We start from the raw sequence: 17368 nt of genomic DNA on the forward strand, positions 1-17368 counted from the left end.
ACTTCTAGAGGTTATTTCTTCTTAGAGAACAACTTGATTTTGTGGTTTAGCAAGAAAGAAAATTGTGTTATCTTGTCTGCGACTGAAGTAGAATATGTTGTTGCAGGGAGTAGCTGTACTCAATTAATTTGGATGAAGCAGATGTTAATGGAGTATGATATCTCACAAGATGTTATGACTCTTTTCTGTGACAATATGAGTGTTGAGGTTGATGCCCTAAATCTCGTAGGGTCCTATAATTTTTAAACCTCGTATGAACAAACTTTTATGTGATTAATAATATATGATATTTTTATTCACTTTGTCTATAAAATATGTGATTTTTAGTTGCATTAACCATAAACCAATAAACTAACATCCAAGGTTATCATTGTAACTTAAACATGTATGTGGAGACATACAGGTGAATCGTGTTTAAGTGATAACCTAAATGGTTTGTAATATATGGATAAGGCTGGGTACCTTATCCTGGTGACACTACGAGTATGACCCACTTTGTAGATATTACAAATGTTGTAAAGTGCTACAAATGATCTGATCCTGATCATTCATGTACTAGACATGCGAGCAGGGATATTCTATACAAAGGAGTTTGTATAAGACCGGACCACGAAATGCTTAGTTTCATTATATAATGCCGTTCATAATAGAGATTTTCATTTCACCAGGACGTTCATAGGTAACATGAACTTAATCTTGAGTGAGTTGTGAACTTCTACCTATGAGGGCGGTCTGTTAATTTGTATGGGTGAGAGTGGCCAGATCGCTAACTCAACAAGCCTACCATTTTGGGGATTCGTCTGATTGGGGACCTGAGAACTTAGTTACACAAGATGTAATTCACTCCTTCCCCGAAATAGGGTAAGTAGATAAATTGCTCCCTTAAGGGCCGATTCCAGGTCTTGAACAATGTGACACCACACCCTCTCCTGGCTCTAAGGGGTTTAATCATAGTAGGATTATGATCTATTGTTCATTAGAGGGATCAATGGTACTTAAAGAGTTAGATGTAATTATAGGGGCAAAACAGTATGTTGGCCCAGCTATACTTACGAGCAATTTGTGAAGGGTCATCGTATTGTTGATTGGTTATATCTAATGGACACATAAATATATTTGCAGTGCGAATAGTACAACTGTCGGTCTTGAGTGGAGTGCCCAACAGTTAAAGAATGGTGGATAATGTAATTAAAGAGTTTAATTAATTATTCACGTACCATTGGAGCTTCAAGTTACAGGTCCATAAGGTCCCCTTGGTAGCTTAAAAGGATTTAGTTGAGAATCAGTTTTTGGGTTAATTTGAATTATTTAAATTAATAAGAGGGAATTTAATTATATATGATATAAGTAAATTGATTCAATTATATTTGATATAATTGTTATAATGTATTTGATGCATTATAGTTTAATTGGAGGAAAGAAATATTTGAATGAGATTCAAATAGTTGTTAATTTTAATATAAATGTAATTTATATTAAATGCCATAAAATAGAGAAAAAGAACTATAGCTTATATTGTATATGATGAAATATTAAAACTATAGATTATAAATATAATACGATAAATTGGTTATCATATTTATTTATATTATTTATTATTTTGAATAATAATCCCTCTTTTCTCTCCAACCACCTTAGTAGGCGATTAAGTAGTTTTTTTTTTTTTTTTTTTTTTTTTTTTTTTTTGTGGCAAATGGGATAAATGAAAATAAGTTTCTATTTTTTCCCTAACAAGTCTACACGAAAAATACAAAGTCTATACGATAGGCTTATACACTACACGATCAAAAATCTTTCTATACGACAACGTTCTTCCTCAATCTTCTTCCTCCTCAAAAGTCAAACTCCTTCCTAACCAAAATAGTCAGAGCCCACAACTCTTGGACTCTCACCCCGAGTATACCGAAGGATCCAAGTGGCCGTGTCTTCTATTTTGGTTCGTGTTTTTCTTGAAGAGGGTCTTCAAGTTTTTGTTGCTGTTTGTAAAATTCGTGTCAGTTTGAGTGTTTTACGAGAAGAAGTGTTCTTCAAAAGTATAATCTCTTGAACTTTATTTCTTGTATAAAAAGTAGGCTATAATTTTACTTAGAATGCATAATCTGTATGTTTGCTGTAAATTTGTATTTTTCAATCTAAATAGAATTTGGATGATTTTCTTTCGCTCATGGATCTCTTTAAAACGAGTTCCTTCAATTGGTATCAGAGCCAAGTTGTAGTTCTGATTCCAAATTCCATTTATGTATTGAAATCATTTACAATTTTGGTGGGTTTTAGTTTTTGCATTGTGTTTAATTGTTAAATGTATGTGGATGGTTGTTGATGGATGTTTACGGGATAGATGTCTCTATTTGTGGCTTTCTGTTTAAATTACAAAGTTAATTTGTAAGGGCCTCTACGTTTTTGGGCATTAAACTTGCAATCGAGTATGTATTTGTTTGGTTTTGAGTCGTTCGTGAACCTTCAGAAGAAAGGTTGCAAGTCATTTCGATGGAGAAGACGATACAGTGGCCGCATCGTGGAGCTAGAGCTAAACGATCGTTTAGATTTTGCTATGTGTTCGTGTAGCATCTGCTAAATGATCGCATAGCTAATGCTACGCGATCGTGTAAAGTTTGATATACGATCATGTTGCGTTGGCTGCATGATCGCATAGGTGCTCGATAGGTAGACAATCGCGCGATATATGATACTCGGCACAAGGATTTCGTGCTAAACGACCGTGTAGATTATCATGCTCATCGCATAGTCAGTAGCTACATGATCACATGGTATGTGATACTCGATGCACGCTGCAGGATCGCGTAGACTTTCATGCTCATCGCTTACTCAAAAGCTACATGATCACTTTTACATGATCATCTATACGCGATGCTCATTACTCGACGATCAGGAGTTTGCTACATGATCAAGCTGCAAGAGTTCTTGGTGGAGTGGTTCGAGCTGAGTGGTTCAAGACTCGGTTCACTTTTTCCAAACCGGTGGACTCAAATTTTATAATATTTTAGCCTTTTATTTTTGGTTTTGAGATAATCTATCCCAGTCCATCAATTTTATTTAAATGTACATGTGATGTATGTTTATTTTATATGCCATAATACATGTCATATAATTTTAAAACCCACCATAGGTTATGCATTTCATTTCATGTATCATTTTATATTATAAGTGTTATAATATATTAGTATGCATGATTTAAATTACATAAAGCATGCTCATGCATCATATAATATAAGAGTTATAATATATGCATGCATGCATGCATCATTTATATTATAAATGTTATAATATAATGTTGAATGTTTGTATGGAATGTATGCTATAGTTTAATTTATTACTTGTTTATATAAAAGTTATATATTAGTAATGAATGAACGTTGCGTGAAGCATGACACTACCTTAGGTTAATTTATAATTGTTATAAATAACTTATGTATGTTTAGCTTGCAATGTTAGTTAGTTTTAATTGTTTCATTTCTTATAAGTGTTATAATAAACGAAATTAGAATTAAAATCAATAATAAAGAGTTGCATGCAAACCTTAGACTTTAATCATTTTTAAAAGTATTATAAAATTTTTAAAACCTTAGGTATTGACCTAAAATCACATTTCTAATAAGATTAGAGATCTAAGTTTAATCTTTTAAATTGGTTTAGTAGGATTAAATTGATTCCTAATAAAAGATTAAATATGTAACAAATGTATCTATAAGGGACCTTTTGTCTAAGGCTGGTTCTGGCTAGGCATGGGTACTTAAGTCGATGGAAACGTTGTACTCCTGCTTGGGAACCTACCTAGAAAGGTGAATTAGATAGATTTGTAACATGTATGAAAATTTGATGAAAGTCTGTTAAAGAGCTTAATAAGACTTGAATCAAAGTTGTTTAATCATAAAAAGCAAATGCTATTTTTTGAGAAAATTAAACAAATCACTAGATAAAATTAGTAGCCGAATTTTCTAAGTTAATGTACCCTAGGTAGAACATTCAGTGAGAGGAAATGGAGTATATGATACTTCAATTTAACCTCTACACGTTTCTCCCTAAAAGTTCATATCGTGAGATCTATCCTTGGCCTTGAGGTAGGGTGTCCCCCTACGGATGACATTTGGATAGGTCAATACAAAGGTGAATGAAGAGAGTGTTCATAGTAAGTGGGAGCGGGACGTGTGACAACATATCCCTCGGTCTCTTTCATTAGAATGGATAAAGTTTTGTGCATCGCCTCGTGGCATCGTGGGTGTCCCCCTAAATGATGGTGGATTTGCATAACTTTTTATTTGATCTCCAGAAATAGATAGGGTTTCTTTAGTCTCTTTTCCTAATTGACTATTCCCTAAGGTTGGCTCATTAGGTCGAGACTCTAAGACCTAAAATGAGGAGTTACACTTACATAGAATTGTTAAGGATGTCAAAAAATTCTAGACCAAACAATGATGACTATTAGATTCAGTTACAAGGAGTTATTTCTGTCTAATGGTTGAGAATGTCTCATTTCAGTGAAGGGGCACTTGATCACGGATAACGGGCAAAAATGCACGTTATTACAGTGCCAAGTTATTAAACAATGAAGGTTTGCGTTGATAAAATATGTCCAAAAAGCATTAAGTTCATAACATTGCGGTCGCATGCGTTCATCGCATAAAAACAGTTAACTTTTGTATTTTTGTGCAGAATATGCGTTGATACAAAGTGAAAAGTGCGATCACAAGAAAGCAACGGTCGAGCGCAGCGTTACCGCAAGGCTTTGTGGTGATTTGTGCTCTCAAACATCTGCTCAAGAAGGATTGTCGCATAGAGCCGGCGCAACTTGGTGGGTGCATCTGGGTGAAAAGCATAATTAATCACGATGGGACAGAAAGCTGATGACGACTGAGTCCGAATTAAGTTGACAAGCCGCTAACGGTCTATTGTAGCAAGTACACCTAGCTTTTCGGTGACAAATATTCGGCGCATCAATCAGAGAATTAAAGTCATCCCATCTTTGCAATCATAAGAGAGAAGCCATCTTTCACCCCAAAGCTCTATAAATACCAAAAGCAACCTTCAGCAAAGGAGTTCGGATACTTAGATAATTTTCCCTTAGATAGATTAGCCTTGTTCATAGTTTTTCTTTCACCTAGAAGGCGGAGCGAGAGAAGGGAAGAGTCGCCGGAAGATCGCTCAGGGCAACTCGAGAGAGAACCTAAAGGCGTCGAAAAGCTAAAAACGAACCGACTCTCACGAGAGCGAGACTATCTTTTGAACAGAGTAGAAAAAACAGTGTAAAAGCTTTGCGAAGCAAGAGATTGCTACCAGGCTCTTTATTCTCATATTGTATTTTTATTTTGTATTTCAACTCTATATCTATACAATGGAATTTCTTTATCTACATCTGTTCACTCTTTTGAAAGCACGCATGAGTAGCTAAATTTACCGAATAGGTTGAGAAGAACTAAGCTAACATGTCCTAGAATCTTCATCGCATGCGATTATCTTGTTTTATGTTGTGCCCAACACCCCTTTAGAGCTACTCGAGAGAGAGTCTAAAGAAAAAACCTAAGACTTGAGAGAGCTAGGTTAGAATCTAGACTCGAGAGAGCAAGATTAGATCTGCATAAGCAAGAGATAGGGACTTAGAGATAACCTCTGTTTGGCAACCTGCATCGCATGCACCCTAGAGATAGGTTATGATATTATGTGGTCGCCTTATTTGTGTGTGTATCATTTTGTCATTACATAAATAAGAATAGAGGCTTATGTGTAGGTTCTATAGACTCATCGCAAATATCGCATGTGTTCTAGTATTAGAAGCCGTAGCATTCGCGTCAAGAGATGGTTTGCTATTGTATGTGTGTTGCATGATCGCATAACATGAACGCATCCTAGGAAGTGTTAGCCGAACCTCTTCTTAACCCGTTCATCGCATCTTCCGTATTATCAACTTTTTTCATAACTCCGCCGCATTCATTTATTTTATTACCACAAACACAACCCAAAACAACTATAGATTTCTTGGTTTCCTTAAGAGGTTGAGGATATAAGACGGATCCCCTATGCATTTTCCGTGGGCCGCAGTTTGATGTATGCGATGTTATGTACTAGACCTGACATCTGCTATGCAGTGGGGATAGTCAGTAGATATCAGTTTAATTCAGGATTAAATCACTGGACAACCATTAAGAACATCTTCCAGTGTCTATGGAGAACGAGGGACTACATGCTTGTGTATGGTTCTAAGGATTTGATCCTTACGGGATATACAGACTTTGATTTTTAGACTGATAGGAATTCTTGAAAATCCACATCAAGATTAGTGTTCACTCATAATGGAGGGGCTGTAGTATGGCGAAGTACCAAGCAGAGGTGTATCGCGGACTCCACCATGGAGGCTAAGTATGTAACGGCTTATGAAGCTGCTTAGTTTGACTTGAAGGAACTCTATTTCTTTTTTAAAAAACATGCTGTAATTTTACTTAAAATGCATAATTTGTATGTTTGCTGTAAATTCATGTTTTTCAATCGAAATAGAATTTGGATGATCCGCTTCCGCTCATGGATCTCTTTAAAACGAGTTCCTTCAAGTCAAACTAAGCATATTGACATCAAACACCATTTTATTCGTGATCTTGTTAGAAGTAAACAGATTTTGTTAGAGCACGTTCACAAAAAATCAAATTAATGATATTTTTACTAAGTGTCTTGCTGTTGATCGTTTTGAGGCTCTGAGAACAACCTTGAGTCTTTGTGTTTTTAAGGCATAGCAATCAAAGTCTTGAGCTATTCAGTTGAGAATCTCGGCCCATCAGTGGAAGCCCGCAAGGCAGATCATGCAATTAACTGCCTTAATTATGGTTAGTGAGAACTCAGGGAAGTTTAACTGGATTTTAACTTCAAATTTCTGTTTGAATTCAAATTATAAGAGGTTTGATTGTGATAAGTTTCCTTGTTACATCGTGGGTTTCTTTCTCCCTCAACTGCCTGTTTTTAAAATTTGTGTTCTTGATTATCTCACTCGGTTATCTCTAATGGTGAGTACTCGCCAATGGACTCACACATTTGACAGCAAAATGGTAAGATCAAAGAAAAGGCTAAGCGCAAGATGCATGTTCTTGATGAAATTCCACCGTCCTTTACAAACAAATATGGTGCTCATGTGGGGGGTTTTCCTATTAAAATTAAGGAAGTTGGGGTTCCACCTTCCTCAGCAAAAAGAAAATGTTTTGGAACTAGTAAGCCATATGGAACTAAAGAGAGAAAAAGAAAGTTCATCGTCTTAAACAATGGTTGATTTAATTGAGGTTGATGTTGAAATTGTTCCAAACAAAATCCCTTCTAGTGGTGAGTCTGATCAGATGCATGATTATGTCATCTCGCCTAGAAACCTAAAGAGATTGTTGAACCTTTTGTAAAAGCTCACGTAGATGCTAGGGTTTCCATAGGTAGTTTAATTGATGATGTTTTTCTTGAATCTGGTTATGCTTTTGCTAACATGACTTTTCAGACTCCTGCTCCTGATTTGTGTTCTAATGTTGTTATTCCAGATTATCATGAATCTAAGAAGTTGTTCGTTCCTACTTCACCTGTAATGTCGGTTCGTGATAATGTTGAAATTGCTGTTGATTTAGAAGGAAATGATGTTGAACAAAGATATTCGGGTAAAGAGACGCGAGACTTTTCAAGACAGAAGTTAAATCCAAAAGCAAAGAATGAAGAGTACCATTCACTGTGTAGTTTATGCTTCTATCCACTTTTACATAAATTAACACAGAGAAAGGGTTTTAGCCGTCATTGGAAAGTAAGAGATTTTGAGTTCTGATAATTAAGCAGCAAAACAGAAAGACCAGATGAGCACTATGTTTTACAAATATGCTTCAATGTTGAAGTGCAAGAGGAAGTGTTGAGAGGCTTGTACTAACCAGGTAAGGCAATAAACATTTGAATGCATATGAGACTCCCCTTTCGGGTCACCCAACAACAATGCACATATGATTTACCTGAAGCTTTCGAGAGCCTTGTTCACAAAAAGTAACAGAGCTCTATTTCATCATCAGGTTGTACAAAAGTATAAAGGAAAGTGTTATAGTAGCTCTCAAACTTGGATATGCAAAACCTCTTAGAATAAAAAATGAAACTTTTACAATAACATCATTAAAATTACCCTGATAAATCCAAGCTTAAACTAGTTGATTACTTGTACAAAAAAACATTTCAACTTCTATAATATCGAATAGTAATATTTGATTGACTACAATAGTAGACAAGATCCTTAATATTAGCCTGGCGCTAGTAAACTGGTACAAAACCGAAAAATGGACCTACATAAGATAACTATCCATGAGTTTCACTACAAAATTAATAGAAATATCAAGGAAAGATTTCATTTCTAAGGAAAGATTTAAACCAAACCAATTTTGTGCAAAAAGTATTTTGGAAAAAGACCTAAATTCAACTACATATAAAAAAATATAACCAAGTGATAGACAATTATATAGTTACGTGAACATTGCAATCAAATCCCATATGAAGTGACCACAAATTTGAAACTAAGTAGTGTCATCTTACCATATAGTACTACAATGTTGCTACCCTTCTGTCACTACCTTCATTGTGTTATCACATTGCCCTGTCATTTGAGAAACAAAATCCACACCCAAACTTTTCAAGAACTCTAATTTAGTTGTATTTCAAGTGGCTGCAACTTCTGTAGCTTGAAACATATGTTCTGCAAGAATAACCTCGTTTGACAACTAATGACCTTATAAAATATCAAGAGTTCTGCAAATTGGGACAACTGCATATACTTCATCAAAGTATCATAAATATGTATAAAGCAATAATAATAATGTAATGAATGGAAATACCCATGATAATTATGCCCAACACTCTATCATTTCTTGTACCACCTTGCATTCATAGTACGTTTATTTTGAAAATTTGACTTGATTTAGTGTCTTTAAAAGAAAAAATCAAGAGATAGATACACAAAAGAGTATGAAGCGTTTTATCCGGAAACAAATGAAATTGAAGAGTATAAATGAAACAATAAATTACAAAACAGGTAGACATAAACTAGAGTTGCAAAGAGAAGTTACCTCATGTTCCTATAGATTAGAGTTCAATCTCACAAAATAAATAACTAATCAACATCAAATTGCAATATCAAGAATTTATGTTAACTTGGTTTGCAGATTATGTTTCTTTTTGGCAGTGGCAGTGGCCATATTGAAGTTGCCTTCTTCTACAATAAAATGAACAAGCAAAGTATCCATGGAATCCAAAAAACTCGGTCCTCCAAAACCTATAATATATTTTAGAATCAAACAATAATAGAACACGGACAACTAGCATTACAAGTTATCACACTCATAAGATAAGCCACAAACAAAGAAGGAAAAAAACATCTAATACAATAAACAAAACATATTGTGTGGATATAGAGCAATGATCTTTTGATTTAAGAAGAAATAACTGAACCATCTCTAAAAAAAATATTTGTGAAGAACCATAATGTAATTCAAACTGCAACAAGCCAACGTTGTCAACAAATAAAAAGGAAACTTACAAATTTAAATGAAAACTCAAATTCACTCATCCACTTAAAAAGAGTATACATAGCTCCCATTAGAGCACCTACAAAGTCAATGCAGTTTAAGATGGCAAGATATATAGTAGCTAATGCATTTAAAGAATTAATAACACTGAAAATTCACTATCATATGATTTTCTAAGAAAAGAAAGAATGTAGAAAAGAAATGGAAGTTAATACTTCTTCAAGTTCTTAAAAGTAATAGTATAATCTAGTTCTCTTCTCACGTCCAACGCAAGTTCGTGATAATACAACCAATGAGAAATAGAATGTTGGTAATATAATGTTTGTTTAGAGACAGAGTCTTAAATTTAAGCTTGTGTAGTTTTGAAGTTATGAACATGGTAGTAAAAGACGGAGTACACTTGAATACGATTGCACAACAGGAATTAGAGAACATTGAGTCAAAATATGAAATGAAGTCTCCACAATTAGGGAGTTAACAGTTGGATTGAAATAGAATAAAGGTGTTTGGAAATCTTCACAATTAGGGAGTTAATAGGGAGGAAGACAAACCTTCTGCCACATATAATGCAATATAAACTACCAATAATGTTCCTTTTCCCCTACTGCTTCGGACCTGCACCCAACCCCAAAAAAGGAAAATAAAAACAACAAAAGAAAGAATTCTTAAGTACAATACCTAAGAGTCTAAGACTAAGAGGAGTTTGGATCTCATTGGTGAATACGAGAAAACAATTTCCTTTCTTGCAGATTTGAACAAGGCCCCGTCTTTGTTACAGCAGCACAAACTGTTGCAGAAGAAGAAAACAAATTTCAGAAACTTTTACATAAAACTGCGCACAGTGGGGTTATGTTAGAGAGAATTTTTATGAATTCGGCTGGACGAGTTGAAAAAAAAAAAAAAAAACTCTTAGATCAATTGGGTTGATATCAACGTTAGGAGAAAACATTTCATATGCGATAAAGGCTTGACAAGACCAATATACATAAGAATGATTTCATGTTAATGTTCGAGAAATAACCTCAACAACAATATTTACTTCAAGAAATCACAGCAACAACGAAATTCAGTTCAATTAGAGTCAAGATTCATTGGAAAAGAAATCATTGCACACAAGATACAATGAGAATTCTAGAGATTAGAAAAAGAAACTCCCAAAATGATTGAATATCGTGAAATCGAAAATTCAATAAAATTACAAAGCAGAGAAAAATATTCCTCAATTCAAGAAATCGCCGCAACAACGACATTCAGTTCCATTAGAGTAAACATTCATAGGAAAATAAATCACCGAAGATTAGAGTAAGAATTCTGGAGATTAGAAAATGAAATTCCAGAAATGGCGGAAGATTCAATCAAAATTTCAGAGCAAATAGAAACCATCCTCAATCAAGAAATCACCAGAGCGACAACAATCAATTCAATTAGAAAATCATAACTGTTCAAAAACGAAAAGAAGAAGGTAGAGAGCGATCCTAAAATTTGATGGGGGCGAGGGTATTGTTTAGAAGAAGGATAACAGAAAAATCATTGTTGTACATATTGGAAATATTAGTGGTAAAGAGTTTAAGGTAAAAAAATTGGCACAGTACAAAACCTTGCTGAAAAGTGTTCTAGTTCTTACCAAAACGACACAAAATCTTGCTGAAAGGTGTTCAAATACGTTAAATCCGACACATATGAAGTCATTAAAAAGTGGGTAACACGAATATAAAGTCAAAATAGAGTGGGTCATTGTCGAACCTTGTCGAAATTGGGAAAAACATTGCTGCCAGCATATCTAGACTGCGTGGGTTGCTAAAATCATATACCTGTGGGTTTTTGCATCGTTGGTCACTGTCACCGATGAGGAAAAGCATTGTCGTCGCCTATCCACGCTAGAGTTGCGTTGCTGTCGCTGTTTGTTGTCAGATGCGTAGTCGTCGTTTGATCTCTGCCACACGCTCATCGTTGCTACTGTTGGACGCTATCGTTGCTGCTCCCACGCTAGCTGGAAGTTACATAGAGAGGGAGGGAGAGAGAGGTATGGGGGGGGGACCTGATTGTGCCCACTTTCATTCCTTTCTTGCGATTCAAAGTGTTGTTTGAAGAAGCAAAGGAGATTCACAAGACAATAAGATCTCCGATTTCGTGCGTTCCTGATAGAAAATGACGACTCCTTCAGAAAAACGAAGTTATTCACTCACTCATTCAGACTCTCAACTGAAAGAGTTTCATGGGCAAGCTAGGGGCCATTTCCCTCTCGTCCTATTGTGGTAAGGTTGCAGTCTAACAGACCGGTAGACTTGAACCTTGTTCCTACATGACCCGATCAATTCGATTAGGCACTGCCTCATTTCTGATACCAATGGGAATGAGTTGTTCAAAATAAAGATGGGCTTCTCGTTGGATCCACTCGAGAAGGAACATGCAAGAATGGACACAATCAGGTTGCTACTGTGTCAGCCCAAAATGGATGGAAGGTGTATCGGCTAGATGTGAAGTCAGCATTCCTAAATGGAGTGTTAGAAGAAGAGATCTATGTTAAATAACGAGACAGATTCAGATTCATCATACCAGGACAAGAATTTATTTGTTGAAGAAGACTCTGTTGAAACAAGCTCCTAGGGCATGGTACAACAAGATGGATGATCACTTGCTGAACCTGGGTTTTGTGTGAGTCGTTTCAAGCTCTTAGGAGCAAGTTAGGTGTTTGCAGTATTTGAGTTAGGAGGAGAATGTTTGTAATGCAAAACTGCAAATTAGGCTTTGAGTTGGTCTAGTCAATTACTAGTTTCTAGGAAATAGTTGAAGTTATTTTTAGTTGTAGTCAAGTCTAAGTCTCTATTCTCGTGGAGTTAGTGGAATTAGTTGCAAACATTGTGGAATCTAATTTTAGATTCAAGATATGTATTTATACGAAGTTTTCTAGAATGAAATACACACTTTTCATTTTTCTCATTTCCCTTTAGAATAACAACATATATATTATATGTGCTATTTCTCTCACATCGGTAAGATCGTACATGGATTTTACTCGGTTATTTATTTGCCCTAACGGTTTAACCATTAAGAGAAAAAAGTACTCAACGGCTGTTCTTTTGAAAGAAATGAAGAAAAAAAAGTCTCCTAGATTTTGTTTGATCAAGCATGGTGTGGCTGGTGGGATTTTGTTTTGTTTGTTAAATCCTGTGTTATGGACAGCCTGACCAAATTTTAATGTGATTTCCTTTTATTTTGTTTTACCCTTTTTTTATATTCATCGGTTAATTTGGTTTGCATATATATTATAAAACAATAATTTTATATATTACAGTTTCTATGTAAATATAAATAAACATTTAATGATTTCTAAAACTAATATTCTGTTTATATATAAAATTGTTTTAGAATACTTATATTGCTTCTATTTGCTTTCGGTACGTAAAATCAATGAGATTTTGCTCATCGACTTCACCAGAACACATACATGTATAAAATTGTTTTAGAATATGTATGGTATGTAATTTTGTTGAATATTTTATGATTTTATGTGTATCTTGGCTTTATGTGCTACACTTGTGCCTCTGGTTTACTGATTAGAATCAATATTAAATGCAATTATTATGTTTTTTTATTTTATTTTTTTGGTTAAGAGACATCTCTAGGAAGTTTCTTTTTCACAAAAGTTTCATATACTCGAATCTTGGTGTGGTTTTATATTTTAAAACCTATTAGCCATTTTTCCTCTTTTTGCCGTTTGAGGGTTTTTTCTTAAATTAAAAAAAAAAAAAAAAATAGTGGGTTACAGAACAAAGCACACTAAAGAACAAAACTAAACACATGTTATTAAAAACAAAAATTGGCACATATGTGTTGGCATAAGTTCACCGTTTGGCATATTTGCAATGGATTATTATTTGATGTTTAGCACTAATTTTGTGTTCATACAATTATATGTATGAGAACGGTGATTTAAGTCATGAGTATTGCACTATTTTTGTTACTATTTCCTTTTTCCATTGGCTTATCTTTACATGCTTTTACTATTATGTATAATGGATATCAAGTACAATATTCTCGTGACATTTTAAGTTTTGTACATGATATGTGCGATGTACACGTAAATAATGTAGAGTTGTAGAATGTAATATCTCAAGTTTTAAGCAAAATGTTTACATATTATTTTTAAGTTTCAAGCACGATGAATAATGTCTCAAGTTTATTTGTTGGCATATTAATTTTATTTTGTGAGAACTTGTTCGGTAAGTTATTTACTTTGTTTCACAAATATTTTGTGATTTGTTTCACATAAATGTCATCAACAATACCAAATTATTCATCACATGTTGGAAATTACGGAGAAATTTTATGAGAAATTTAAGTGCCGATTCAAATGATGGCAAGAAGAAATTCTACTTTGTCTCACAACTTTCAATATCTAGCAAGGTTTGTGAAAGAAGATGTTGTAATGTTTGAAGGAGAAGCTAAGCCAACAAATGAAAATTGCTTGCATGTACTTGAGACATGGAAACTGTTGGAACGTACCATAATGTAGCGGAAGAGACCAAAATTCATAAGCACTCAAATTCATTAATTTTGGCAGAAATGAAAACATGCTTCAACAAAAATAAATGGGTTTCGTGACATACATTTGTAGAACTTCCTCTAAGCTTGAATTCCAACTGCAAATCTCCTCTGAATCTTATTGTAGACCTCTAGATTGAGTAGTGAGATTCAAAATAAGCCTGAATTAAGGAAATTCAAAGACAAGCTCACAGCTGCAACCCAAATGAAGAATACCTTTCTTCTCTCGAATTTTTCAGAAAAATTTGATTGATTGCATTGCTTCAAAACACTCCAATCTCTTCAATATATTGCACACTCATGTAAAGAGATTTACTGCATGAGATGCAACTCATGATTGGAGTTAATGAAGACTTAAAGTGAGTTGTTAGTGAGCTACTTAGAAGAAGACAATGGAGAAAATGCTAATTTTTCATTTTGTATCTTTTTCCTCCTTTTCAATTTACCAAATATTGATTCATATATCAATTCTTTTAATAAAGTTAAAAATATTATTAATTTTACAAAATCAATATCATAAATTAATTTTCTGAATAAAATTAATAATTATTTAAACAATTTCTAATTAATTTGAATATCAAATATTAAATTAATTTTTACACAATTCCATCTTCAAAAATATTTAAATCATATTTAAATCATATTTCTCCAATTTTCATTTAATTATTAATTGTGTAAACACTTTAAATTAACTTATCACGCTCTTTAGAGCTAATCCACTTTACGAGCTAGTAGGTGGATACGCAGATTACAATCTATTGAGCTCAACCGATCCGAGAGATATTGTTAATCATATATATCACAATTTCACAAGGGGATTAACTTGCACAAGAGTATGTCGTTGTTACGTGTATCATATATGAATACTAATACACAGCAGCCTTTTGTGATAAGAAATCAAATTTCCGCTCAAATACGCTTGTGAAAGAGTCGAATATGAATGAGAAACAAGACGAAATGTTGAATTGTAATGAAAAAGAATTAAATTAATTACAAAAATGAAAGAGGCCACAACGGACCCTATTTTTTTAAGTGTCAGTGTGTATCGATGTTGCGGATAAATTGACAGGCGATTTGGTTTCTTTTATTTGTGAGGCATTTGAGGGACTTGAACCCTCACGATTTTTAAAGTCGACGGATTTTCCTCTTACTATAACTTTCATTTTTGTCGGTATTGACATGTAGAATGGGACTCTATCTTTATTCTATTCGCATCTGATTAACTCCTCTCACTGTTGATATATTATGTCCACTTGATATAACCATAATTAGTAAGTTAACCTTTCACAGGTTGTTTGTAATAATAGCTAGGTCGAATCTCTTTTTTACCCTCGAAATTACCTCTTGTTTCTTAAGTTCCACTGATTCCCTAATAAACAATTGATTTGTCATCCAATCAATAAATTGAATCCCTTTCGGGCCAATGAGAGGATGCGGCCTCTTGTTTGAGACCCAAAATCAGCACTTGAGAACAACCTCTCTACTACCCCTAAACGGGTATGAGTGAATTCCGTCTTGCACCCTATGTCCTCAACTATTCATCCGATCTTATCCCCAAAATGGGAGGCTTATTGAGTAGAGACAGTTGGTCTACTCTCACCGTTTGCATATCAAAGGATAATCCTGAATAAATAGAAGTTCATAGTTAGCTCAGGATTAAGGTGAAGTTACCTAGGTCATCACTTTGAAATAGTCAATCTTAAACAATAAACAGCGTTATAAAGTAAGAGTGACTGGTTTCGTGATCCGATCTTGTACAAAACTCATTTGCACAGGATGCTCTCACTCCTCGGGTCACAACATGCACGAATTAGGATCACTTCGTATGTAGCACTTTACAACTTTTTGTAACAACTACAGAGTAGGCCGCATCCAATAGTGTTACCAGAATAAGACACCCAACCTTATTCATATACTATAGATTATTTTGATTATTTACTTGAACCTGATCCACTTGTATATCTCCACATAAAGTTCAAGTACTCATGTAATAGTCAAGGGACTTAGGTTTATTGGATTTCTAAAAAAACAATATATTCAATAACAACTTATTGAATTTTCAGAATAAGTTCTATTGTTTACAAACCACGAGTTTTAGGACATAAAACCCAACAGAAACATGCAAAATAGTTATGCATGAACTACATTTTGAACAGACTAGATAACACAATATATAATGTTTATAGTGGTGGATTTGGTCAAAATCTATGGCAATCATTAGAGGAAAATAATATATGTAAGATGGAAAATGGCATAATAATGATATTTCTGGTCGAAAATTTATGTTCCATAAAATGAATTGATTCCAAAACCATGATAAGACTTATCTGGTGTATGTGTCTCACCGTTTGAAGGTCAATTGTGTTTTGTATAGAATTTTACATACGAAAACATAGAAAATTCCTTGGGGCTTTTGAAAAAGTCGAAATCCTTTTGAAAGTTTTATATTATGGTAATGGTATTTGGGAAAAGTGACTATTCCCAATTGATAATCTAAGAATATTGGATTACAATTTAAAAAGAGGTTTAGATATATTTGAGTTGGCTACAAAATATTTGTATAGTATTCCTAAAGTGAATACAATCTATACCTCTTTAGTGAATAATAATATGTCTCAACATATATGACGAAGACATAATACAATTAGACAACTACTTTTTAGTGAAATTATCACAATTGACTTTGTAAGGTCAAAAGATAATATTGTGGATTTGCTTGTGAAAGGCTTAACTAGAGAGTTGGTTGAAAGTTCATCGAGGAAAATGAGATTCAAGTCTTTAATTTTAAAAAGTTAACTAGAGAGGCAACCTAACATCATTGACTGGAGATCTCAAGATCAAGGTTCAACGGGCAAATCGACCTCTAGATAACTTAGTGAGCATTGCATTGAATTTTTTTTCCTCTTACCCATTCTAAAGATGATGAGACAATGCAAGTGTCGTTTTAAGATAAGCATTGTGCTTTTAATGATTTCTATAAGTTGTTGAATAATTATTTATGAAAAGAGTATATACGATGTTCTTTATAGGAATCACCTATGTGAGTGTGAAGGGGCTACTTCTATGAGAATTTTAAGGCGAATTCTCTAAAACAATCATGAGACCAGTTGGTGTTCAAGGCTAAAATGAACACAATTATGAGAACAAATTTTGTTATAATGAGAAACTGCGTGACTTCAATTGTCTTAGTTTACTCTAGAACGGCTAACAGCTTAAGACATCGAGTCCATTGATTAGCTAAGTAAACTCGATTGATATTCACTAGGGAAAGTTCAAAGTGTTTACTACTTATC

General features: G+C 34.0%; 1 long non-coding RNA gene across 6 annotated transcripts; it reads right to left on the reverse strand.

Annotated features, from left to right (window-relative positions):
• Positions 1-8185: 8185 nt before the first annotated feature.
• Positions 8186-11764, reverse strand: LOC120087748. Of its 6 annotated transcripts, none has more exons than XR_005484672.1 (3): positions 11342-11764; positions 8542-10317; positions 8186-8294 (listed from the first exon to the last, which is right to left on the reverse strand). It is a non-coding gene; the product is annotated as an uncharacterized LOC120087748 (long non-coding RNA). The 6 variants fall into 6 exon arrangements; XR_005484675.1 differs by having other exon boundaries at positions 11274-11764; XR_005484676.1 differs by lacking the exon at positions 11342-11764 and adding an exon at positions 11155-11200.
• Between the last annotated feature and the right edge of the window lie 5604 nt (positions 11765-17368).

This window comes from Benincasa hispida, chromosome 1, assembly GCF_009727055.1.
Source record: "Benincasa hispida cultivar B227 chromosome 1, ASM972705v1, whole genome shotgun sequence".
Classification (NCBI taxonomy): Eukaryota; Viridiplantae; Streptophyta; class Magnoliopsida; order Cucurbitales; family Cucurbitaceae; genus Benincasa; species Benincasa hispida.